We start from the raw sequence: 24,516 nt of genomic DNA, 5'->3' as shown, positions 1-24,516 counted from the left end.
TACTTCGGCCACCAAATAAGAAGACAGCATTCCTTGGAAAAGACTCTGATGTTGGGAAAAATGGAAGGCAAAATGACAAGGGGACAGCAATGAATGAGATGGTTAGATGGTCATTGATGCAATGAACATGAATTTGGGCAGACTCGGGGAGACAGTGGCATGCTAAGATGACTTAGCAACTGAACAACAACAACTCTTAGATTTGGAATTAATTTTTCTCACCTCTAACAATTGGTAGGCTCATGCTTCCTATTCAGTCCCAATTCCTCAGAGGAGCGAGTCTGCCACTCTCAAATATCTGCAAGCAAACAGCCAAGCTCAGAGAACACTAAGGACTCCATACACTCTCTGGAAGTGTGTGGAAGTATATACTCCTTGGAAGGAGTTCCAGGTTTTGCCCCAGTGTACCTTATTCTAGGTTCTCGCTGCAGTGTCCTGCAGATCTTCAGTGCAGAATATTTTTCTTGTTTGCCTATCTCAGCTTTTCTCACTGCCGCATGCTTCAGTTCTTTACAGAGCTATACTTGTTTTTATCTGAGCCGGCAAGGCAATATCTCTGGTCCAGCACTTCCTAGGGAAGCACCAGACTTGGATCCACTGTGTTGCATGCTCATCCCAGATTTCCAGAAACTCCTAACTAGAGCTAGGACAGTCATCTCTGTAATTTAGCCTGTTTTTAACTAGCCCTGGCAGTGAAATGAAGATCTTCTGAAAACACTACGAACTGCTTGATTTATAACTTCATTTGCTGATTAAATGTACAAACAGACCAACCTCAAAGGTGTTTTTTTTCCCAAGGACTTGAAGAAAGATAATGGGTTCTTTCAAGTATAAATGGATGCATTTTAAAAAGAAAGGCAACAGCTCTCAGAAATACAAGCCTGACTAGCATTTCATCAAACTTGTTTAATATACTGTTTTTTACATTCTTGATTTAATCAGTAGCTGACCGTAGGGCTAATGCACAGCTGTAAAACTCTCCTGGTTGGGTCCATTGAAAGCTCAAAACCAAATCTCATACACCATAAATTAATTGAAATATTTCCCCAAATTTCATGGAGGAATCTCAGCAAATTTCAGAGGAAGATGGCAAACCTCATGAAACCTCCCAAGCTTGTGTGATTTTTGACTATTTTTCAAAGTATTGTTTTGGTTTCTTCTTTTTTTAAGTTGGGAGGACACTAACTCTAACTTGAGAGATTACCATAAAAACCAGCTAATCCTTAGTTCAAGTCATTTTCAACTTACTTTTTAGCAATGTCACAATTCTATAAGGACTACATAAGCATTGAGTTTAGTTGAATTTGGATTGAAGATTTAGTACGTCGACTATACTTATTTAAAGCTTTATTGTACTGAATACATTATTTCCTCTTCAACCAGCTAACTTTTAGAATTATTTGTTTTTAGATGATGGATTGATTGATTGATTGATCAATTGATTTCGTGTTCCCTGCAAGCGGGAGCCTCTTGATGGGTTACAATTGTAACTCTAAAACCTCCAAGGTACAATTACATCAGAGTATGCAACAGGAAAAATTAAGCCACAAATAAAAATCATCAACCAAACAGCAAGAAAGCAATAAAAGTAGATGAAAGCTTCTACAAGCAAAAGTCCTCTTAAGCAATTCTGTTTTTAAGAATTTCCTCAGGCCTCACAAGGTAAGAATTAATTGGATTTCGGAGGACGGGGAATTCTATAACATCTGTGCTGCCAAAGGGAAACAACTTTACACATATATACAATCTGGTGGTCCACTTGCTGATGCAAAGAACCTGAACATGTTTCCTTTTTAGTTTTGTAGACTCAGGACTAGCAGTATTTACTGTTTCTAGAAGAACAGCTCCTAGCTTTGCTGCCTGCTCCTTCCTTCCATCAAAGAATTTCTTTTCAAAGCCAAAAGATGGAAGAAGCGTGGGGGAAAACACAGGAGACAGATGTCAACCCCCATAAAAATGTTACAAATGGAGCATAGCGAATTCACAACAAAAATAGTCAAAAATCACACAAGTATCCCAAATGTCTTTCTGGATAGTCAGCAAAGAGAGGGGAAACCAGCCAGCCAGCTAAACTTCTGTATTATTTTCAACTTTGGCTGACGGATGGATCCAGCTGGATCGTTTCCTATATATGTTTTTTTTTTTGGGGGGGAAGCAAAAGATGACGGTGACTTGAGCGCAACGCTATCTCAGTCTGATGGAGCTCAGAAGTTTGTCAAAAGGCAGAGATGTACAACAATGGCCTGCAGATCATATATCTATATCCCTGAGCTCTTGTTTGCAGCACTCAGCGTTTCCAAGATCACAATAAAAATGGTGCGATTTTCCAGTGATGCTTGGGACAAAAATAAGCAAAAACAAGGGAAGGAGAGCAAAGTCAGATCAAATGTTCGAGCCTCTGGTCAGTCTCCCCCAGTCACTGTTGTCGTCGTCATCATCATCATCATCATCATCATCATCATCATCATCATCATTTATTTATTCATCTAACAAAAATTACAAATTTGAATGAACAAAAAGAAAAAAAAACCCACCCTAAAATGTGACAGGGGTGATAGGCACATTAGCACCTACACATGCCCTCTTAGGAACCTGTTAAATATTTTGTGAGATCCACAGAAGTTAAGTTGGAATGAAAATTGTGGTAGTTAGTAGCTGAAACAACTGAACTGGGTAAGTTATTCCAGACTTCAACACTCTGTTAATGCTGTGGTTCACCGGCAGCTGGTGCAGCCGGCAGTGGGATCAGACAGTGGGGAAGAAAAGGGACCAGTCTGGGAATCTGGGGAGGACTTGGACGAGGGTCCTGCTTCTGATACAGAGATGGAGCCAGGAGCATCTGGGGGTTGTATGCTAACTCCGGAGCCTCCAGAATCTGGTAGCAGTGAGGCAGAGGAACAAGGGGAAGCTGTTCCCAGTGTGCATGTGCACAGAGCTGCCAGAAGGCAAGAGCAGCTAAAGACAAAAGGGGTAACTCGGGAGTAAGGCTTGGAGGTGATTGCCCCTCCCGTAAGGTATAAAGGAAGTGCCAAGGTAGAGAAACCTTTGCAGGAAGCAAAGTTGTTCACTCTGTTCAGATTAAACCTGGAAACTTTGTGTGGACTTTGTATTTCGTTTGGCTTTTTACAGTTCATCTGGCACTCTAGTTGTTGGCAGCAATTCAAAGGAGAGAAAGGTGGGTGCTTATCTCGAGGGACTGTTTGGGACTCATTACGGGCTGGGAATGAACATAATTCCCAGCGTTGAAATAAAACAAGAGTTCTTTGGACTAAGCATGTGCTTAATTATGGTCTTAGGAAGGCTTGGTCAGAACAGTTACAAAAAATATTTTACAATCAAATTTAAAGCAGTTTACATTAAGTTTAAAGTGATCATCATCATCATCATCATCATCATCATCATCATCATCATCATGTGTGTGTGTCCTCCCCCAGGCACAAATATCAACCTTATTATACTGTAAAAAATTCAGGAAGAAAGACAACTTCACTACTTAAAGAACCCGACCATACAGAATGAATGGTTCTATTCTTCTAGGAACCAGCTTGTAAACATCAGTGGCATGAAAAGATGTGGTGACAGTGATACCCGAACCCAAATTTTTGTATCATAGGAAAAGTTATAGGCTTGAGATGCACACTAAGCTCAACCACCTCCACCAAATTTGAGTTCTGCATTCCATTACCAGCAACGCTATGTTCTAAAGCTTGATATTACTATGCAAGATAATCTGTTCAGAGTAGGAGCAACACAATAGATCAGCTGCTTTCATTTCTCTCAATGATTTTTTGAGAATAAAAGGAAAGGGAAAGAAAAGGGAAATTTTTGTTCTGCTGCTTCTCAATTCTGCTCCAAAAATGCTCGTATCTATTCCAAAACCATCAGATTTAAAAACTAGTGTGCCTGCCCAATCCCGGCATTTATTTAAGCAGGTCAATTAATAATACCCTGATTAAATGGCCATTAGTTTTGCAAAAAACTAAAAAACAGAGATACCTGTTTGTCAAGATATGAAACTGGGATTGTTAATCCTGAGTTTATAACCCTAATGGTGATTTTCCTGTAGTACACTTTTATTTCCCTCCCTCATTTGGAGCTTACCAGTGAGATGTTCAAATATCTATAATCACAATTGCTCTGTATTATTTTTTTTGATCAAATACCTTTATGATTGAGTCATTCATTATTCTTAACATGACAGAGCAGAAGGCAATATAGAGGCTGTATAAAGATTTTCCAAGTCAATTACAAGAGCTTAAATAAGCATCCATCAACAACGTGAAATCTACCACTTATGACAATGCTACTAATTCGGTTTATCATTAATACCTGCGGTAATCTGCATCAGAAAGTATCTGCATCGAGTTATTGGTTAGATTGAGTTTGAAATGGAATTATGTACAAAAGATAAACATCTTCTTGTTAAAATGTATAAACTTCTCTGTTGAAATTTGAAACAGAAGAAGTGGTGAAAAGATTTAAAGTCGGCTAAAAATTGGTTATGGTATACAGATGGATCAGTGGGAAAATATGTGATTGAAAGGATTGAAACTTACATTGTTATAACCCTAAAGAGATTTTCTATATGATGTACTGTTGGTATATGTTTCTGGAGAAATTGCCTAGTAAAGGGATTTCAAATACATGTTGGAACTATGAAGAGGCAAGGGATATATTATCATGGTGGATATCTAAAAAAAGCTAGAAAATTTTGGATTCAAATTCTTACACTGATTCAGAAGATTTTAAAGATTAATACACAATTGGGGTTAGAAGTCTTTTGGGACTGATGGATGGACAGTGGGAAAAACATTCATGAACGTTGGTTTTTTTAATATGACAACTGCAATGAAATTATTATATGCACCAAGGTGGAAAGATTCAGCAATTCAAAATAGAGGAATGTTTGGTGAAGATGATGGGATTTGCTGAAATGGCCAAACTGACTGTTTTTTTTTTTAATCAGAAAAAAGATGATATTTATGGACTTGGCTTGGTCTAGGATGGTCATGGTTTCCCATGAAATCTGTCCATATCTTGTGAAATTAAAGAGTTTCATCACGTCATTTCAACCCTGACCTACAAATATTCTCCTGTATCAAATAAGTACTGTATATCTCTGGACTGGGAAATGTCTTCCATTCCTCTTGAATTCTGGCCAACAGGTGCTATTCTGGAGCTAGCCATACTTATCACAAGATATTTCATCCATTCATATAAACTTATAATTGGAAAAGATACAGATTGCTTACATGAACAAAAGTATCTAGTTTTGAACAAGTTTGACAGCTATTTGCAGCAACTGCAGAAATAGCTTCTCATCTTTTTAGAAAAACACAGAAAAATAATTGTAGAATACATATTCTTTGCTCAACCTACCTATTATTCTATGTGTGCATTTTATGGATTGGTGACTTTGAATATCTTATGGCTCAGGATGTGGTGAATTTTCATTAATTTCATATAGCAAAATAATCTATGGTAATTGTCAGGAGATATTGGTTGGCAGGCACTTTCAAAGAGGATGTAATGAATGGAGTAAAAATTAACCCAGGTAGAGCACCAAGGACCCTTCATTCCATAATTCTTGAAGGCAATCATAATAAAACATTAATCTCTCTATACATGGCCATAGAATATGATATTGTACTCCTCATAGGGTTTATCCAATTTTGCATCTGAAGTCAACGTGGGTATCTCAGTGTGAAAGGCCTTTTCTTATATATTAAAAGAGGGTTTGAAGGTTTGAGCCTTAGTAAGAACTCTATAAATTGATGCCCATGTTATGGATTATCTCAGATTTTTTTAAAAAAATATTATTATTAATCAATTTTATATGCCACCTGACTCCCAGTGACTCTGAGATATTATTTTAGCTATAGTTTTAGCTATTGTGATTATCAGGTGAGAGGGGAGAGAGAGTTTTTATTTACTTTATGGCTTTCCAACATGCACATTACTATAACTGAAAGCAGACTTTATGAGGGGAAAAAAAGCATAATCCAAAGTTGAAAATCTATTAATATTCCTAGCTGTTGACTCAGCATTTTGCTAGTATTGGTGTTAGCCAAATAAGCTTATCAGTACTGGTGCATGCACATAAAAATTCCACTCAATGTTCATAGATGTTTTACATGGAACATAAAATCAACCATCAATCCTCTTCTTTCCTTAAGCACAATACAGGTTAATATTTCTAAAAAATTAGGATGTTGGTGGTGAGGACAGTGTCCTATCATGCCAACTCTGTAGAAGCATGCTTTATTTTAGAAATGGATGAGACATCTATGCTGAAATACCGCCAAATTACAAAATAATATAAACATTTGCAAAATCATTTGCCTAAAATGACAACAAGGATCTCATTTATTTATTTTTTGATAAACCAAACTAAGTTCATAATTCTATGGAATGCCCTGAAATCTTCTGGGATTGAGACAGTAAACAAACTTTATAAAGAAATGAACAATGAAAAACTGAAGGAATTGGGTTAGAGGACCTCATGACATTAATGACACTGGAGAATAGTAACTTTTAAGAAATGCCACTTTGAAAGCTTCTGTTTGGTCCAGAAGAAATCAAAAGTTATATCAATTGGTCACAGAACTAATTAAAAGCAAACATCAATGAACAACACAACGCTAAAACTGTATCTTAAATATTCCTTTCATACTGCATATTGCCTCCTCTGGCTTTTTGTAGAAAGCTTAAATAATTATCAAAGGAAGCCTATGCTTCTTTCATTTCAGAAAAACAAACAAACAAACCGTAAGCTTAGAAGAAATATAATTAATTTGATAGAGGTGCTTCCATTTACAGCTGTCTTCCACTAAACATCCAGTTGTGGTTTTCATTACAAGCTTACAGGCTCAAATGCAAACTAATTCAAAACAAGGAATTCATGCATAGTTGATGATATATACAGGTGGAAGAAGTGATGAAACGTGCATTGTGTATTACAATGAAAACCCTGCTTCTGATGTAAAATTGCAACATGTACAAAAGCACAGAGCTTGCATGTTGATGGCATAAATACATGTTATGTTATTTTGGACCACTGGAATTAGGAATAAATGAGCATAATTCAGGAAAAAGCAATTGATGTTCAATACCACCTTATTAAAAATTGAGTGTTTTGCTTCAGTTATATAAAGAACTTTGACTAAGTTATCATTGCTTTAAAATCTGGGGTTTAATCAACACTGTTTCTTATGAAAGATGACAAATTCTTATAGCAGGAGTAGTTAGTAATCATTCCACATGCCTTTATTATCAATACATATTTCTTTAGTTGTACAAGAGTTATGAAACTGCAGTAAGGAATTTCTTGTTGTCATCCAGGGCAGCGTTTCTCAACTTTAGAAACTTTTAAGACAGATGGATTTCAAGAATTAATAAAATACATGATAGGATGATGAAGTGAAAGAAACTGTGGATGAGAAAAAAACACATGCGAGGAAATGATTACTGAAAAATATGAGAAAGAGAGAAAGATAATGTATAGTAAGCATATGGGAAAAATTAGCTACTAATGTCAAGGACAGCAAGAAAGATAAGACTAAAAACAGAGTAAATGCAAATCAATTTTTGTAATAATGTGTTAATCAGTATTTAATTAGGGAGGATAATATGTTTATATATGTTGGGGTTTTTTGATGCACCTTTTTAAATGTCTTAATTGTTTTGTGTTTTTTTCTTGTGTTTTTTTGGAGTTTTGAATTTTAACTTTGTCTTGAATAAAATAAAAACAGACACAGAAACTTTTTTGCATGAACATTTAAAAAAAAAGTAAGAGAGCAAAGAGGAGTAAACAAGGAGTCTTCAGCAGAGTGAGTCGAATTAAAAACAGAAGTGATTAAATGATTTGAAACAAAACTAAAATGAGCGAATGCTGGATGGACTATTTAAAAATTTTCTATAGGAATTACAGAGACACGATGAAGAATAAAATGGTAATAATGTTATCACTCAACGTTCAAGACAAATGATGAAACCAAAAATAAATACTGTGAGAAATAAAAAGATTGTAAGTATGGATTATGGAGAGATGGGTGGCAAATAAATTTAATAAATGATAATATAATAACTGGAGAAATGTTCAAAATATGGATGTTATCTTCTGGAGTATTTCTGTAACTTTATTATACTTTATTCATTAAATATGAAACTCAGTCAACTGAATATTTAAAAATGTGTCACAAATATTATTGACTGGCACTGATGGTCGATACAGGTTGCTGCCAGCATCCTACGTTATTTATTATTGTTATTATTGTTATTGTTATTGTTACCCTTATCATTGTTATCATTGTTATTGTTATCATTGTTATTATTGTTATCATTATTGTTGTATATCTAGCTGGGATTTTTTAAAATTTATTTTTAAACATTTTATTAGGTTATAAAATAAAATACAAAATACAATACAAATTCTTTTCTGTAACTTTGTTCATGCGTTTCTGATGACTGCATTTGTTTTTAATTGGAAAGCACACCATTATTGTTCCTCAATACCAAGAGTGTTACAAGCGTAAACAAAAAGCCACAGGAAAATAAATCTGTTAAATTTGCCTGAGAAGATCTTTGGCGGAATTCTGATCGAACAGGTAGAAACAATGGGAGTGAACAACATTTGGAAACACAGTGTAGTTTTATGTTAGTTGAATGGTGGGCAGAACAGACATCTGTTTTTGGGGAAGTCGCTAAGAGGTGGATTTGAGAAAATTTAGAGTACAGGGGCACCTCGGTATTCAGCCGCTTCAAAACTCCTCAAATTTACTTGAAGCATTTTGATGCGAAAATGTTTTTCAGGCAGTTTCTTTAGTATTCAGCGGCCTGCGAAAGGAAGAGGGAGACAGCCGCAGAGAGCAGACAGGAAGTCGGCCATGCTGGAAAAATCCCTGACAGGAAAAATGGCAGGTAGAAAGTTTTTTCCTGGCCAAAACAAAGCATCGTGTGGTAAGTCCCCTGGTTGGTTGGTTTGAGTTTAGTATCCATTATAGCCTCCCACTGAGGCACCACTGTACTTTAGTATAGTATTTGATATTTTTTTTAAAAAAGGCGTATGATAAAATAAATAGGCTTTTTGAGTTTATGGAATGTTTTGTCTGGGGACTGGTTGCTGAATAAGATGTAGCAGGTATACAATGTAAATAAACACTTGTGAGGATAAATAGAGTACTTAATAACTGGTTCGGTGTGGTAAGATAATGATGTGGGGCGTCCTCTTGGTTGTTTTAATGTATTTATGGATAAACATTTGGAAAGTTGTGATGATTCGGAGACCTTTTTTTTTTTTTTTTTTGGTAGGGCTATACATGCGTGTATAATTTTATAGGTAGACGATGCCATGTTGTTGGATGGGAACCTGACTGATTTGAAGTACAGATCACCTCTGTGTAGGAAAAGTGAATTGATAAAGAGAAAAAGCCAAGGAATCAGTGGTTGGATGAAGCTAATGATTTAAAAAATAATACAGTGGATAAATCAATGTATAGACATGGCAGAATTAAGACTAGATTGCAATAGAAGAAAGATATGGAGAGCTATAGTAAATATGTTGGTGTAAACTAAGTTAGTTGTATTTCCTTTTCTTTCCTTTTTTTTAGTTTTATGCTTTTAATTTTTTTTCATTTACTATCCACTACTCTTTGTGTACTCTGCATATTTTGTTTTTTTATTAAAAGATAATGTGAAGGAAATGGATAGACTCAGGCAGGATGATATTTGATTGAGACCATGATCTGTTATACAGGCATGTTTAATATCACTTGTCACCTTTGACACAGATTACCTTTTTGATAAAGAATAATTATTTGAAGTAGTTGTCACAATCAAGTAGGGTATTTATCTCTAGAATTATAAACACATTTCTCATGAGCTGAATAGAAAATATGACCTAAACGTCCAACTGGGATTAATCACAAGTAAAATATTAACAAGTAATTGATCCAATAATCGGCTACAATTAAAAATGTTGCCTGAAAAACTGAATGAATGAACATTATAGAGGGAAAATTGTTTAGATCATTCTTCTCCCAGGAAGTCCCTCTTTCATTGTGGAAAGTATGGAGAAGACTATCCCAAATGATAGAATAACAGAGTTGGAAGGGACCTTGTAGGTCATCTAGTCCATTCCCCTGCCCAAGCAGGAGACCCTACACCATTTCTGACAGATAGCAGTCTAGTCTCTTCTTGAAAGCTTCCAGTGATGAAGCTCCCACAACTTCTGATACTATAGTATTTAATATAATTACATGTTATGGAACATCTGTTGCCTCTTCTCTGAAGAGGTGAGGTAAACTAGGCCATAAGATGAGCTATGAGGTCAAATGGGATGGTACTTCAAGAGAAAAATGCGGCCACAAGTGTGCTCTGGTAGTGGCCCAAGGCATAATGGCAGGACATTTTGACTGGGTTGCGGACGTCCCTACGTCACATGAGGTGGCAACCATGGTGAGATCCAAGGCTGATCCAAAAGAAAGAACATGATCGGGTTGAAGGACACCAATGAGCTCAGAGAGGTTCCAAGACCCCCCAGTTCAGTCCTGAGCTACAAATATTCTTTTCTGTTGGTAGACATGGCAAAGATGGGTTCTACAAAGACTTGACTCCACGCACAACTGACCTAATCTAGCCATAAATAAGGTAGCACCTTCCATAAGACTGGATGGATGATTCCTGTCTTTGCACTCCTCCTTACATTGGAAATCCATGGAGAGAAGTCCAGGCTAGCCTTCAGCACCAACGAGTCAATCAAAGCCATACCCTTGGTGGTCTTCTGCCACCCAACCCCAGAAGCCTTCATTTCTGAGACCTCCCAACCACTACTGCCAACCTGGGACAACCCCCCCTCCACCCTCCTTGCAACCCGAGCCCTCCCCCAGGGGAGGGGAGGGGGGGAACCCCGAATATCCAGCATGCATCTGTACCCCTGGAGCTCCTCCCACCCGATCAACCCCTCCCACTCTCCTTGCCTTGCAAGGTTCGACAGCCCCCCACCCACCCAATCCCACCCCCGCCCTCCCAGAAGAGGAAGAGGAAGAAGAAGAAGGGGAGAAGAAGCAGAGTTTGGTGCCAGCCAAGACTTCGGCCAGGCGCAGCTTCCCCTTCGGCCACTTCACCTGGACTTTTTCCGCCCCGGGGAAAGCACCCGTCCGGGGTCGTCCAGGCTCCCCTCGAGCTCTTGTTGCCCCCTCTCCATCCCGGGATCCCGCCCCCTCATCCGCGCCCCAGCCTTTCCCCCCCCCCGACGGGAAGTGTGTGGGGGGAAGAGTAGCAGCAGAGGGAGGGGAGGGCTCCATCGCTCCCTCTCTTCCTCCGGCTCTGCCTTTTTCGCCTCCCCGGCAACTCCGACGAAGAGACCCCCTCGCGGAACCGCAGCCCCAGCACCCCCGCCAGCCGCCTCGGCCGGGGCTCGATCTCGCCCTAAGCCGCCCTGCCTCCCTTCCCTTCCCCTCCCTTTTCCTTGCCCGCCTCCCGTCGCCGGCTGGCTGGCTGGCTGGCTGGCTGGCTGCCCGCCCTCGGGGAGAAGCCCGGCCAAGCTCCGCCGGGCGACGTACTCGTAAAGGTCCCCGGGCCATGCTGGGCTGGGGAAAAAGAGGGGGCTTGGATGGGCAGCAGCGGGGCTCTCCTGGGCGCCGCTCTCCTCGCCGCGGCTGGCTGGCTGGCTGGCTGGCTCTGCGTGGGCTTGCTCGCGGGTGGGTGCGAGGGTGTGTGTGTGTGTGTGTGTGTGTGTCTTTTCCCCACTCGCTCGCCGACCCGAGCGGAAAGAAGAAGAAAAAGAAGAAGAAGAAAAAACAAAAAAACAAACAAAACAACCACCCGACAACAACTGTGCCGCCGTGCAGAATGACAGGCTTGGGGGCTCCTGTGCGCAGAATCGGAGGCGAAGGCAGAGGGCGAGAGGCAGCAGGCAGGCAGGCAAGGCTGGCAGGCTGGCGTAACCGGGAGCAGCGGCAGCGGCGGCGGCGGCGGCGGCGGGGAAGCAGAGAGCAGCGCTCCGGCGGTGCCGTGTGTGTGTGTGTGTCTGTGTGTGTGTGTCTGTGTGTGTGAGCCAGGGAGGGTAGAAGGCGCGCCCTCGCGCGCGCGCGTGAGACGCTGCCTTCAGGAACCTCCCCACCACCCACCACCACCACCCCCAGCCCAGGCGACACAGGCGGGGTGGGGTGGGGGGATTAAAAAGGAGGCGGGTTCTCCCGCAGCCCTCGCCGCCGCCCCCCCCAGCCCGGGCAAAGTACCCACCTCCACCCCGCACCTGGGGCCACTTTGGACGCCCGGGGCGGTCCTGGGCAGCCTGACTCGCCCCACGGAGCTGGGGTGAGGGTGGTGCGGTGGATGGGTTTGTTGGGCTTTTGTGGGGGTGGGGGTGGGGGAAGGGGGCCTGTTGAAAGTCTGCAGGATCTGCCGAGGGTCTCTTTCTGGATGCTGTGGGTGCCCACGCTGCCCTCCCCCTCCCAGCCTAAGCTCGCCTTGCTGAAAGAAATCTCTCTGCACCTGGAGGAGGAGAAGGAAGGAGGAGGAGGAGAGAGAAGGAGAAGAAGAGGAGGAGGAGGAGAAAGAAATGAGAAGAAGAGGAGGAGGAGGAGGAGGAAGAAGAGGAAGAAGAGGAAGAAGAAGAAGAAGAAGAAGAAGAAGAAGAAGAAGAAGAAGAAGAAGAAGAAGAAGAAGAAGAAGAAGAAGAAGAAAGTCTTGGGGTGGGCTTCCAAATGAGGAGCCACATGTAGGTATCCACACACAACCTCCAGTGCCACCAGTGTGGGTGAAGTCTTGGCTTTTTTCAGATATGGGGGAGGTCCTCTTTGTTCTTCCTCAAGATCTTCTCTTATGGGGTAGAAGATCTGCAAGAGGTGAACGTGAGGATTCCTGCCTGTTCCAGAAGGATGTGCCTTATCGAGGGTCCAGGTGGCATCTTCTTGGCTTCACTCTGCAGGTTTCACCAGCATGGTGGGAAATGAAGCGGAGGCCAAGTCTGCTTGAAGCATCTTGAATCAACAGAAATGTTGTAGGCCAGAGCAACCTGTTGGATGGTCTCACCTAGGTTGGTCCCAATGAGTCAGGAGTAACTCTTCCGAATTTCATAATAAGCCTTACCTGATGTGGTCTGGCATCAGGGACCAGAATGTACACCTAGACAGAGTCCAACTTCCCCTGAGGGAATTCTGAGAGTTGAGGTCATTTTACACTGTTCTAGCCATGCTTGAAGTCAGAAAGAAGAACCATAATTTCTCTGATAAATTGCTAGAAAAATCTCAAATGTTCAGCCAGGTTCTACTTTAAGCCAATTTTTCTACTTTTGGATCACCTTTTAGGTGACATCCCTTCAGATTTTTGGAGTGTGGTATCTTATCTCCACTCCTTTTGAAGAATGAACATGCTCAGCTCCCTCATAGCTTCTAACCGTTTCTAACCTAGTTACCACTGTTTTGTAACCAGCTGCAATTTCTCTCAAGTGTTCTAAGGACAGTTTGAGCAATTGATCTTGGAATTTTTTCCAGGTAAAAATGTATGCCTCCGACTTGGGTTAAAACTTTTTCGCATCTGGGACATAGATATCTCACCTGCGACCAAATTTGGAATGCTGCATCTAGTTCTGGTCACCATGATACAAAAAAGACGTTGGGAGTGCAGAGAAGAGCAACAAGATGGCGAGAGGTCTAGAAGCTATACTGTACAATGAATGATTGAGGGAACTAGGTATGTCTAGTCCAATGAAGAGAAGGGCCAGGGGTGATATGATAACAGTCTTCCAGTACTTGAGGGGCTGTCCCAGAGAAGAAGGGGTTGACCTATTCTCCAAAGCAAGGAGAAGAAGTGATGGATGAAAGATCTTTAGAAGTGAGCCAAATGAGAATTAAGGAGAAATTTCCTCACAGAACAATTAATCAGTGGAATGGGTTGCCTGTAGAAGTTGTGGATGCTAGAAGTTCTCAAGAAAAGACTGGACAGCTATTGTCCAGAAGGATTTAGAGTCTCCTGCTTGAGCAGGGAGTTGAAATAAAAGACCTCCAAGATTCCTACCAATCCTATTGTTCTATGTTCATGCTTGTCTTTGCTTCCTGAAACTCAACTACTTCATTCACAGTTACCTCATAAGTGTACTCTGCCAAGCCCCTGAAATGTTTCGCTAATTCAAAAGAAAAGCACATTTTCATCTGCTCCTTTTGATGATTTTATGCATCATCAATCCAACTAATAGAAATGATCCAAATGCCGAGAAGAGAATGCCTTCAATCAATGAAGTAAATAAATGTGAATAGCAATCCCTGGCTTAGTAATTCAAGCCGTGAAGATGGCCAAAAGATTGTTGCCATTCCTGCAGTGAAATTCCTTCAAATTTCATAAAAAGTTGATTCCATCTGGATTACAGTAAAAATATTCTGGAATCCTTCCCACCTCACAGCTGAAGCAAAGAATGAAAAAAAACGACACCAGACAACTACTTTGCCTGAAAAAATGAGATCTAAAGTTCTAGTGAGTTTTCCTTCTTCAGGTTTTTTTTGTTTTTAGATTCTATCAATACAACTGGGACTGAATTTATTACTATTTCTATTAGTAGTAGTAGTAGTAGTATTTGAATTATACATTCCTGGGGAGACCAGTTTAGAGTGAAAAACAGGGTTTCGTATTCAGTATACTCTTTCCACCTCATAACCAAGAATATGCAAAAGCACCCTACAGCACCCACCAGAATTTCACTGAAAAGCTCTTCCCTTTTTGAAAGAATACCCAAAAACAAAATATCTTTCTAGCACTGATGATGTTACCTAGTTGTATAATGACATCCTTGCAAGAACACAACCAAGCTCAGAGAGCACCAAGGACCCCACAACATTTTTTCATTAAATTGACATATAAGTAAAACAGATAGGAATTTTTTTTTTCTGTAGCACACTTGTTATATTGAGGCTAAAACACCCAACCAAAATTAACACTTCCTCTTCCCCTGCCTTCTCTTGTCTTCCGTCAATAAGTAACAAACTAAGCAGGCTGAAAATTGAGTCTCAATTATTTTTTTTATTTTAAATTTATTTGGTGTGCATGCTGCTAAACCCAGTAGACTCTCTATGGTTTACAAAGACAGACATTGGTGGTAGTAGCATTCATCTATTTTATTATTATTAAATCAATTTATATTGTTTCCCAATTGATAAGTAGCTCAGGGAAGGGTGCACAAAGAAAAACATTGCATAACAACTCAAAGAAACATTAAAAACAAACAAATATATTTTTAAAAATGTAAGAAAGCTTTTAAGAGAAATATACATGAAAACAAACAGAGTTGGATTAATCTAGTGGTTAAGATACTAGGCTAGAAACTAGGAGGCGGTGAGTTCTAGGCCAGCCTTACACCTGAAAGCCAGTTGGGTGACCTTGGGTTGGCCCTTCAGTCTCAGTCCAACCCACCTCATAGTGCTGATGCTGTGGAGAAAATAGGAGGAGGGAGGAGTATTAGGTATGTTCACCACCCTGAGTGAGTTATACAAATAATAAAGGCAGGATATAAATAAATATTTAAGTAATTGAATATTGCACCCAAGTCAACTTCATCCAACCCAGATCAATCAGGATGGATAAAACCTCTTGAGTCAGTGCCTGGGGAATAATCTAGGTCTTATGAGTCTTTTGAAAGGTAGGTAGGGTTCAGGATCATCCATCTCAGGAGAACTGCTAACCACAGGGCAGAGTCCCATCAGATGACACTGGTTAATTGATGGGACCTGAACCATGTCCATCCCATCTGATCTTATGAGTCAGGCAAAAGTAATCAGAGAGAGGCAATCTGCAAATAACCTGGGCCTGCATCAGGAAACTCTTAGTCACAACTAGCATCTTGAATTTCATGGCAAAGAGGAAGTAGATTGGTAGAAAGTAGAACACAGAACAGAGTTGGAAGGGACCTCGGAGGGCTTCTAGTCCTTTTTAAACAGAGGGCCAATTCACGGTCCCTCAGACTGTTGGGGGGCAGACTGGCTGAGTGGGCATGACTAGGGGGCCATGTGACTGGATGGGCATGGCTAGGTGGTCATGTGGGCCTGTTTTTGGCAGGCAGAGTGGTACTGGTGGCCGGGGAGGCCAAAAACAGGCACATTTTCTTCTCAGACACTCTTAAGATCCCAACCTTGTGAAAAAGAAGGTACAAGACCAACTGTCCCATAAGCGGTGGATTTATTGCTCTACCTTGGAAAGGCTGTTTTCACCATAATTGAGGATCATAGGAACCATAACTATGAAGAATTGGAGGATGGACTCTCTCATTTCCCTTTCTTCTCTTTCCCCCCTCCTTTCCCTTAATGACTGGTTGACATTACTCTGTAATCTCATTTTAGAAACTTTAAAACTGAAAGGTGGGATATAAATGTGACCGGTGAATTTGCATTTTGTGCCCAGCCTCTATCCACCATACATTACTCATATAGCCTTGGCGACCAAGCTTTGAATACCCACTCCAGCTTTGATTTATAAAATTTCCATTTCTGAACAATTATGCTGGAATACCACCATGACAGAGATCCAGTACCCAAGCTAATAAAATTAATCTTCACTATTAATACATACATGAATCTCTACAGACAAATGGAACAGTCATGAATGGCCATGGCTATTACTGGCTTTTTTTTCAAGATGAAGTTCATATTTTGGTCTCTGGGATTAAAAACGAATGAAGACAAGTGGCTTTGAAGACATGACGTTTATTGGCCAAAGTAGTTGCTTTATCACTTGAGTTTGCGATAATGATTTTATCACAGCTAATACACATGCTTTGAAATGCTACGGCTTTATTAATTTTTGTAATTGGAAAAGTGTACATTGTTTTTGAGCCGTCCTCATCCCTAGCGTCCCCATCACAATGTCCACCATGTAGTAACACTCTGTCCAGAAAGGCTAATTCGAAAGATAAACTTGGAAATGCAAATTAAAAAAAATATGCAAATGAAATGCCTGTATTATTTATTTCTGGTACACATAAGGCAGCACCTGTACTAGTCAAAATGTTTTCTCCAGCAATTTGGTGTTTATAGCTGTTGCAGTGTTAAAACAATACTGTGCGGTTGAACCTTATACAAATCTAGAGGAATGTTGAGATGTAATTCTAATAAATATGCAAGCAAATACAAATAAGCAGGATTTGCTTCTGGTAAGTGGACATATGCTTGACCTCATCCAGAATATATTATTTTGTAATAAGGCTATCAAGACTTCCAGCTGCAGAATTATAATCTTCGTAAGATGTTAGAAATTTCTCCTTTTCTTCTTTTTCTCACATCTATCTCAATTCTATTGATTTTTCCTCTAAAGGCCCAATTTCATATCCCTGGCAAATATTGTGTGTGATGTATCTATTAATCGTACTTATCTCCCGCCTTTCATTCAGATGCATAGGCTAGTACAGAGAGCTCTATTCATTCTATCCTTGCAATTAGTGGCATGCAAAACATTTTTATATTTGAAATATTTCAGGCTTAAAATACTGCTTTTGAATTTGCAGCAGCTTGTCCTCATCCTTCTAGAAGTGTTTGGGGTTTGAAAAAAGATATTTTGAGCGTGAAGCTAGACCATTGTTGACCTTGAAACGGATGGAACAAATTGGAAATTGGACAGCAGCAATTTTGAACTCCACCTTGAGTGCTTCACACTGAAATGTCTCAGATTTCAAATCTTTGCACACTGCTACTCATAATAATCTTGTGACAGTTGTCCATTGGTTAAGAAAGCAGGTGACCTAAAGTTATTCAGAATGATTCATGGGTAAGCAGCAATTTAAAGTAGGACCGTTTCTGACGTAGTCTGCCTCCTGACAGCTACCTCATGCTGATACTGATTGCACAGTATGCTTTTGTAAGTAATTTCCTAAATGCAATAGGGTTGTATGTAAAATAGAAAATGATGCCACTTTTTTTGGTAAAGCTTGCCAAGCCTCTGAATGGTGGTACTTAGGGGAAGGACTGATTTTATGAAGCATCTTGCATAGGCAATTGAACATTGCAAAATGATTAGAGTTATTTTATTGCTAAAAGCTGAGCAAACACACCTTTAACTCCTGTTGTCCTCTTCTCAGCTGTATTACACCTTTTATTTATTAATCATGAAACTATGGCTTAATAGCTATTGTGCCTTTGTTCTTGCTGGAACTGTGGTCTAGTAAATTAATCCAGGATATTTGGAGGATAAACATTTCTGAAGGTCTTAAGATGTATTTGAGCCTCGATATATTATTAAGTCACCATTCATTGTTACGCTTTAAATTACACACAAGAAAGGAAAGCTCAAGGAACATTAGGCTATTCTTGGTGTTTGGGTTGGTGAATTCTCAAGAGCATTCATGAAGGGAATTCAGATTCCTTAATCCCTCCCGAAGCTGAAGAACCGATGATTCTTGTGATGCTCAGCCATAAAACTGGTGACTGCGAAAATGCAGAGAAAAATACTCTTTCCAGCCATGTCTTTATTTCTGGTTTTTTTTTTTTTTAAAGTAACTGTTCTTCATCTTAAAAGTTTGAGGGCAGGTTGCAGCACGAGACCAATATTTGGCAGGAGAAAATCAAACACCATGAAAGAGGAATTGTACTGAACAAAAACTTAACAAGGGCCAAGGGTGCAATTTTAAGACTGACAACGGGATGTTCTGGGAACAATAACAACAACAACAAAAAGGTGGTAGGATGGATAACTGCTGGTAGGATGCTGATCTGCAACTTTCAGGTTTCCTCACCGTTGGGTGTGCTTCCAAGCGATGTGGTACTTCAACAACCTCCAGAGGCCCACAGTTTGCCCATCCCTAGATTATAAAATGATGCAAGTTGTCTTCCATGCTATGTGGAAACTTCTATCATCTACAGTATGTCAACATGCCATTCTAACTTTATTGTCTTAAGTAGCACTGTTGACTGCAGGTCTAAGAACATACAGTGATTTCTCTCTCCTGACCTTTTTTTTAATTCCCACCTTTCCCCTCTTGAGAATTTGCTAGAAAAGAAGACCTTGAGAAAAATATCTATGGGGATTCTCAGTCATCCAGGTGACAGTGGTCCCAAAGGTGCTTTTTCAAAAGGCAACTGGACTTTGTTTTTCCTTGAAGATGTTTTGCTTCTCATCCAGGAAGCTTCTTCAGTTCTTCAGAAAATTCTTTAATTCTTCAGAACTGTTGAAGCTTCTTGGATGAGAAGTGAAATGTCTTCAAGGAAAAACGAAGTCCAGTTGCCTTTTGAAAAAAAAAACACCTTTTGGACCTTAAGAAGAACTCCTAGTTCTTCTAGTGAATGTAGAAAGAACTAGTCAGTTCATTAACTACAGGGTCCTCTCAACACCCTTAGTAGCAGTGACCAGAAAATACTATGTAATTTAAACATTTTAAATGTATACAGTGCATTTAGGGACAGATGCTTGAAGCCTAGCACATACTTATTGTTTTTAGCAGTGTGTGGATCAGGTTGATCAAGATCAAGTTGATTCAATGCAATCTATAGGATGCAGAACAGAAGACTTGTGCCTAGTTGTTCTCCTTAGATGCAGCAATGCTTTCAGAAGACGATAGAGATGAGAATTCTGCCCTACCCTGTAGCTTAGAGGGATATAAGCAAGTTTGATTTGAATTGATGATCTAATTCAGTAAATAGGTCTGCATTTTAGGTATCTAAATTGCATAATTCAAGCAAATTGATTTGATTTGGGCTTCCAGATTGTTTTGGAAGATATTGCATTTTGCACATCTAGTGTCACATTTCTCCATCTTTAAAATTATGATGAATTCAGTAATATTTTTGAACCCATAGGATCCATTTATACATATTGTTAGGAGGAAATGGTGGGTTTACTTAAGTGATAGATTTGTAAAGCTCAGACCTCAGCACCACAATTATCCCTTTCAGTTACAGAGAAATTATTTCATGATTTTTAATTTTAATCCTAAAGAAATATCATTTCTTTGGAAGCTCCTTTTAAAAAGTTATATACACCATGGGGATCTGAAATACAATAGAAATGGATATTGCCAAAGAACTGATATTAGAAAGTTGGATTTTTCATTTATTATATAATGGTACTGTAATGACATGAGGGAATGACTTTGGGAGACAGGGGGAAAAAAAGACTCAGTCAAAGGATTGGTTGAATTAAAGGCAGCTGAGTGTTCAACAGGAATGTAGATTGGTCAAGAACCTCAGAAAAGAGTTTTCTGAAAAATCAGTATAGTCGTGGCCAATCTTCCCTTGAGTGGGGATGATGTACCATAGAGGTGGATGGCAGAGAAGAATTATATCCTGGGTCAGTTGGACTTCATGAGACAGGTAATCAGGAAGAATTATGTTCAATTTACATGGTATCATGGAAATTTGGCCTTGTTTTTAATGGATACATATTCTTCACAGGTAAAGCTGTGAAGTTGTTACTGGTTTAACAACTACATATATTTACATATTTACAGACCCCTCACATCCTGGATATAAACTGTTTCAACTCCTACCCTCAAAATGACGCTATAGAGCCCTGCACACCAGAACAAGAACAGTTTTTCCCCGAACGCCATCACTGCTAAACAAATAATTCCCTCAACACTGTCCAGCTATTTACAAAGTCTGCATTACTATATTACTATTGATCTTCTCATCACTCCTTATCACCTATCCCCTCCCACTTGTGACTGTATCACTGTAACTTTGTTGCTTGTATCCTTATGATTTATATTGACTGTTTCCTAGTATGATTTGATGGCTTATTGTACCCTATGACTATTATTAAGTGTTGTAGCTTATGATTCCTGACTCTTGACAAATGTATCTTTTCTTTTATGTACACTGAGAACACATGCACTAAGACAAATTCCTTCTTTGTCTAATCACACTTGGCCAATAAAGAATTCTATTCTATTCTATTCTATTCTATTCTATTCTATTCTATTCTATTCTATTCTATTCTATTCTATTCTATTCTATTTTACAGATAAGGAGATATGAGAGAAAAAAAAACTAACTGGAGGTTCTCTATGTTTTATTTCACTTTCTTAATATTTCTACCTTTCTATATGTGTATTTCTATATTTATCGCTTTCATTTGGGGAATTCCAATCAGGAAATAGATCTACCGACAACAACGATTCACATAGCATTAACCTTATTATGTACATTAGCTTGCAGCTTATTGACTGATATGAGATGTACTATTAAATGTTTTGTATTTTTACCTTCCACTAATCCAGCTTTTTTTTTTTGTAAGCTCTATTTCATCTCTCTAATTAGAACTTATCTATGAAAAACATGTTTAGAGAAAGTTTTCATCCTTTTTGAGGTTCAATAATAATTTCACAGTCTATGGACATTTTCCAAGCATAATTGTCACCTAATCCCAATTACAAGAATTCTAGAAACTTAATTATATTTTCCATTTAGAACTAATTTTAATACATTGGGAATAAATAGGAATGAAAGGGAAGTGGTGTTTGCAGGAGACAATTAGTTCAATTCATTAGGGTGAATATCTGTTCCTGACTTCTTGCCAAACAATTGTTGCTACAGCATGGCGTTTGAAAGATATTGGCCTGGCAACTCTTCAAGCCTGATAAAGGTCTGTAGTTGTGAAATCTCATGAAAGACTGTTTGCTGGGACTGTGTGGAGAGGAATTCACTTTAACCTAAATAAAAGGGGTTTTATCAGGACGAGGAGTCTGCTTCATGATCTTGGGAAGCCCAGGTCAGAACAAATATGTCCCCTGCACTTGTTGACTTTTCATATTTTTAGAGAAGCGTGTTTTTTTTGTATGTGATGCTTTTAAATTGAACGGGCCTATGATCCTTATGAATATTTAAACAGACCAGTAACCTCACATTGACATACTTTTCAAAGTGATAAGTTCTCCAATTGGAATCCTGAATTTGGGATATTCCACGATTTTATTCAATCCTTCAACCTATCTGAACTTCATTCTCAAATTAACATATGAAAGACCCTCAAATTGGCATTTCTGCAAATGCTATGATACCTTTTATTAAATGGGAAACATTGCAAACCTGTCTATTTAAAGTCAGAATGCATTTTGGATAAAATGCCATGGGAACTGGAGTGATAACTAAGGCTGCCTGTGGATAGACAATATATCTGTTCCTCCCGCCAAATTCAGAAGTTGACCTTGGAAGCAGGACGCTGAGATCTGATTCTTCTCAAACATGAAAAAAGTTTAGATCGGAGGAGATCTGGATATATTTCCTGTAACTTTTTTTTACCCTTTTCTCCTCAGAAGAAAAAAAAAATCAATAATATTGCTCTTTGTCTTGCTCCTTTGGTCCAAGAAGATTGTGAAAAATAATTTCTTCTTCTCCCTTGTTTAAAGAGAAAAAAAAATCCTTCAAAAATATGCATTTCATTGTCAACTTTGGTTTTTGATATCCAAGTCAGAAGAGACTTACGAATGAAAGCTAAACCTACTGTAGTCTACAAATAGAGTCATCCAGCCTTATATTTAATTCTGTTCTCCACTTACTGCTTCCTTATACCACCTCATTCTTACAGAATGACTTAGCTCAAATTTATAGTCCATAAGCTATGATTTACAGTAAGAATACAGTTTTAAAGAATCCCACAGTACAGCTTCTTCAGCACTGAAACGGTACACATTTCATTTGCTTGAAAAAGGGAACAGACTGTAACAAGAATTCTAAGAACCAGTTGTTTCATTCTTCATATACAAAGTGAAAGTATTTTGACTAGGGAAATGCATTGCTCACATCACTGTACAATCAGTTCCTGATTTGAATCATTGGAACAACCAATGCTGACTCATCACTATCACCTAATTGGCCCAGAGAAATTGAGTTGGTAAGAAAAAGGAAAGAAGGCAAAAAATAAAATGAAAGAAAGAAAGAGAAGTTATCAAGACCCCCACTATTTGCAAAAAAAAAAAAAAAACCTATGAGGCAAACAGAATACAGCTTCAGTTATTAATTTTGTGACTTTACACATGACTAAATATACTAACTTTCATATTTTGTCCTTTGAGAAGAAAAAGCCATCTAACATGAATAATAGTTAATTATTGACTATAATAATAATAAAAATTTTTTACACAAAATTCAAGTTGTAAGGTTAATCGGGTGAGCACCTGTCAGTGAACACTTTGTGTGTTATGATATGATATGATTCTGTGATTGTCAAGTTAATACCGCAGAGCTGAGAAGGATAAGCTCCGAATTGATGGTGTTATTCCCTCAATGGCCTGTTTCAGAATAAGACAGAAACAAAAATAGCCAATCTTGTGATTGGGAACCTTCCAGAGCAGGTTGTAATACTAAATAAATAAGTAAGTAAATAAATAATAACAACAAGAATTGCATGTTAATTGGAGATTTCTGGGAACTGAAGTTCACACAACTTAAAGTGGCTAAGGTTGAGAAACACTGGGCTAGATTATTAAACACGTTGATTCAAAATGTGACTGGTGGTATCATCATCTTCCAGCTTTGTTTGCTCTTTAGACTTCAGTATTTTGTTCTTTTTTCATTTCTTGCTGAAATAATACGTCCCCCCACTCCTTCGAGTCAATGTTGATTCCTAGTGGCTGCCTAGATGAGTCCCTGCAGTTTTCTTAGCAAGGTTTTTCGGAAGTGGTTTGCCAGTGCTTCTTCCTTCCCAGAACAGAGAGAAAGTGACTGGCTCAAGGTCACCCAGTTGACTTTGTGCCTAAGAGGAAACTAAAATTCATGGTCTCCCTATCCCAAAGCCTTAACTAGTACAGCAAGCTGACTGTCTAAAATAATGCATAATGATTGCTAAAATATTTTTTATCGATGCAAAGTCGAATAGAAACCACCATCATCACAACCATCATTTACCTATATCAGGGCAAGATATCCAAGAGTAGGAAGGCAGACTCCAGAAGAAGTAATTTTTTTTATTGCTTATTTATGTTCAAAGCTGCGACACATTAATTTGCTAAGAGATACAAACAGCAGAAAGAGACATGCTTGGTGTTTCTAGATTTTGAGGATGATCCAGCAAGTTGTGGAACAAATGTGGTGCCTTTTCTCTACTGTTTCTTCTTCCTTGTCCAAGTGCAGTTCGTAATTTAATGTCATTTTATTAATTTAGAGAGTGAGAAAATGGAGTGGCCGTGAAACCGGTTGGCAAAATGTCAGCTCTTCCCTCCCAAAACTTAATTATCAGCATTGCTGAAGCTGCAGTGAATCTAACAACAAAATGGAACACTTCGTTGGTACCCTCAAAGAAATCAGATTGAATGTGTGAATGTCACAAAGCCATGGAATGTTAATTATTTGTGAAACTAGATTACCACTCTCCAGAATCCTTTATTCCATATATCCTGACATCCAGTTTACGATGGAAGAAGAGACCAATAGCACGCTGGCCTTCCTGGATGTGCTAGTCAGCCGCAACCTGGATGGGAGCCTTAACACAGATGTGTACTGAAAAACCACGAGCACAGACCGTATCCTACACAATGAGAGCAATCACCCCATTGCACATAAAGTCAGTTGTGTTCAGGTACTGTTTAGTAGGGTACTCATTGTA

The 24,516-nt window shown here is 39.1% G+C and overlaps 1 long non-coding RNA gene across 2 annotated transcripts; it reads left to right on the top strand.

Annotated features, from left to right (window-relative positions):
* Window positions 1–7,708: 7,708 nt before the first annotated feature.
* Window positions 7,709–24,226, top strand: LOC148129839 (uncharacterized). Of its 2 annotated transcripts, none has more exons than XR_015750648.1 (3): window positions 7,709–7,829; window positions 8,812–8,958; window positions 24,076–24,226. It is a non-coding gene; the product is annotated as an uncharacterized LOC148129839 (long non-coding RNA). The 2 variants fall into 2 exon arrangements; XR_015750647.1 differs by lacking the exon at window positions 24,076–24,226 and adding an exon at window positions 20,423–20,571.
* The last annotated feature ends 290 nt before the right edge of the window (window positions 24,227–24,516 follow it).

This window comes from Notechis scutatus, chromosome 9, assembly GCF_049901735.1.
Source record: "Notechis scutatus isolate UNSWTSFEM ecotype Mainland chromosome 9, rNotScu1.2, whole genome shotgun sequence".
Lineage (NCBI taxonomy): Eukaryota > Metazoa > Chordata > Lepidosauria > Squamata > Elapidae > Notechis > Notechis scutatus.
This window is presented reverse-complemented; position numbering and strand designations above follow the sequence as displayed.